Consider the following 3,444-nt stretch of genomic DNA (forward strand, 5'->3'; position numbering starts at 1 on the left):
ACGCATCGCCACAGTTATGGCTGAGCATCTCTTCAGCAAGCAAATTAAACTGAAAGTTTAGCTCACATCCTGAAGCTCAACACACAGTGTTCTTCATTAAAATAGTGACACTAAATTATATTACCAGTGCTGATGCCACTCTTGAAATTAGCTAATGATAAATAAAATGCAGCTCATATCTTGCTTTCATTGACGTGAATTTGCATATAGCCTGGAAATTAAAGATTACATTTTTATTAGATCTGCGTGCGGAGAAGATGCAGTTATGTTGCCAAGTGTAAGTGGAACACTTTTAACAAAACGGATAGCAAAAAAGTCCAGGTGTAAAATCTGTTCTTCAAAGTCTAATTTAAGCCTGAAAACAAAGATGACAAATCTAAAACTAATTTTATGAGAAATTTTTAAATTTCTGTACTATTTCTATGTTAGAAATAGTCCATGTCCATTATTCTATGTCCATTATGAATATTTTAAATATGTTTATGTGTATTTATACTATTTATTATTTATTTTTTGTATATATTATTATAAATAATATATACAAATATATATTATTTGTATATATGGATTGTGGCACAGTGATGAATTAGGAAACTTAAAAATGGCACTTTATAACAAAAAGGCTGCCGACCCCTGGCTGAGGCAAAGTATCGACCCATCTTGCTCTGTTGCTGGCATGGGCTCAGTGACAGGGTTGCTTCCTTCTCCATCATGACTGTGACGGATGCCTTCCTCTGGTAGAAGTTTGCAAACTTGCTTAATTCTCGTCTGTCCTCTTCTACCAGCATTTTCAGGGACTTAAATTTCGGGTGGAGAAAAGTGGCAATTTTAAGAGTAGCAGTAGGGCACATCTTCTCATCAAGAAGGGCAGACGCACAAGAGCGCAGACTTTTCATGTAAGGTGGGTCTCCAAACTTGGGCTCACAGTGATTTTTGAGCTTAAAAAACCAGAGCAACACCATGTGAATGGTTGGGTAATGTTCCCCTTCAAGCTCACTGATTGCTAACTTGAAAAGGGTGAGAAAGTCGATCAAGTGTGTGAGTTGATCCTGGTGGATGCCACCAAGGCGATATAATTGGTCTCTGTTCTCTAGCAGCTCTCTTATGTCTTGGTATTGTTTCTGTATCGATTCCAGCATAGTGACTTTACTGTTCCATCGCACATCACATTCTTGATTCACGGTGTGCTTTAAGGCTGGCGATCGCACCGGTTCTCTTCAGGTATGCAACAAGCTCTTTGCAGTAATCGATCATGTCCACTACATCTTCAATGCCATCGGACTCGGAGTCACCCTTTGTGCTGAACGTATGTCTCAGCACCGTGTTAAGGATGTGTGCGGAGCACTGAATCCAGTGGTATGACCGGAGTGCGGCCTTTATGTTCGAGCCCTGGTCACTGACAAAAACTATTTTGTCTCTCTGTATTCCGTAGAATGTTAACACACTGGTTATCTGATCATGAAGGTTTTCGCTGTTTTTTTCAGGGTAGGGTCAAATTCCACCGTTGCCAAAATATGATTTTCCAGTTTCCACTGACTGATATAATGACACATAAGGACTGTGTATGCCCTCTTTTTAAATTCATCTGTCCACATATCTGTGGTTACGGCAATACCACCGTTGCTGCTTAGAGCTTTCTGGATGGCCTCCGAAAGTTTCTGCTTATCAATGGAAGCCTGCTTCTTTGCCTGATCGCACACAGTTTGCCGATGGGGTAAGATAGCACCAGCGTCAACGGCACCGAATTTAGCTCCTAACGTCTGGGCCACTTGGTGGAATCCTTTACCAGAAACTATATCGAACGGGCGCATATCAAGAGAGCACAGGTCCACACATGCATCCGTCAGGTACTCGACAGGTACCGACATCCTATGGTACTCTATTGGGATCTCGACGGACGAAACTTGTCAAGGTGTTCGTGGAGGTTTGGGGTTTAGCACACTTGTGATGCACCATGTTAGACGTACCCGTCTTGTGACTGTCATGAACATAAACAGCTTCGCAGGTTTTGCAAATGACATAGCCTGCACTGGTGTCATCCTGATTCACTACTTCATAAAAATTATTCCAGGCAGCACTTTTCTGACCTTCTTTTCCTTGGTTTTTAGTTCTCCCTTTTTGAGTTTGTCACGTACCACCTTCGCCGGCGTTGCCATCTCCGATAATAAACAAAGCAACCTGCATAGACACGACTAGGCCAAATTACTGCCTGTCAGTGCCTGATGAAAATCTGACTATTTCAAGTGTGCTCGATTTTTTTCGGATGTAGGTAACAATATTTAACAATGTATATATTTTTTTTCATTTGATTGGTTCAACCACCACCGTCATTTACATTGTGGGAGTCTTTTTCTGCTTTCTGGTTTTATATTAGTGCTCCCATTTCCCTGCACATAACCAAATCAAATGTTCCCTTCGCTCGCCACTTTGTATTTAATTTTTTTGATCCTTTTTTCCCACCTTTTAGATAGGTTTTTAATAGTATCTTTGCATATGGGATATTGTGATATGAGCTGCTCTACAGTCAAGTCAAGTACAGGGGTTTCTTGTTGTGGTGACGTCGAAGCCATTGCTCTAATTCCAATTGTTTATATCCCCACGACCCACCCAATTAGCCAAATCATTTGTTTTTCACTTTTCTGTTTTGTTGAGGAATTCAGGTACCTGTTTAATTTTTTGAAGATACTTCAAGATGGTTCGTATTTGTACCTCAGTCTATGGCTAAATTTGTCTCTTTCACCCGATTGCCGTTGAGAAATCTCAGATTTGATTGAAGGTTTTGCAAGTTCAACATGGGTTATAGGTCGAAAGTTGAATGAACAAGTACTTATGTCCTTTAGATTTCTTACAGGTTGAGTTGTTGTTGCCCATAACACGCTAGCATTCTGCTAATGAACGCTGATTGGTCAGTGAAGGACTGATTACGACCAGAGATACCGCTTGATGTCATCGTGTGTGTGTGTATTTTCGGCGTGGTCTTTTAAAACAACAAAACAAAAACTCTTCTAGCACGTGTATTTACCTGTGTCAGCTGTGTTGTCGATACCTTGAGAGAAAAGAAAGTGCAGAGCACGAAAGCACCAAAGTGACTGAAGGATTGCCGTAAAGCAGTATCTCTGGTCGTACGATGTGTATGACGTCATTGACATTTTAAAAGACTTTTTAAAGCAAATAAGTGACTCTAAAAAATCTAACACCCAGCAATGTGTAATTTCTTTGCATCTCCTTTCGAATACAACATTCAAATTACTACACAAAAAAATTATATCCTGAGAAAAGTGGATTTTGAGGGGTATAGTCCCATAGACCTCCATTCATTCTGCACTCGTCCTGTGAGCGCCCTCATATGGAACCAGAGTGGAACTGCAACCAGTTCAGAAGCCGGAAGTTTACTCAGAGTGGAACTTCTCCCCTTATTAGACATTCTCTGGTTATCTGTTTTTT

This window comes from Abramis brama (genome assembly GCF_963993115.1).
Source record: "Abramis brama genome assembly, chromosome: 14".
Taxonomy (NCBI): Eukaryota; Metazoa; Chordata; class Actinopteri; order Cypriniformes; family Leuciscidae; genus Abramis; species Abramis brama.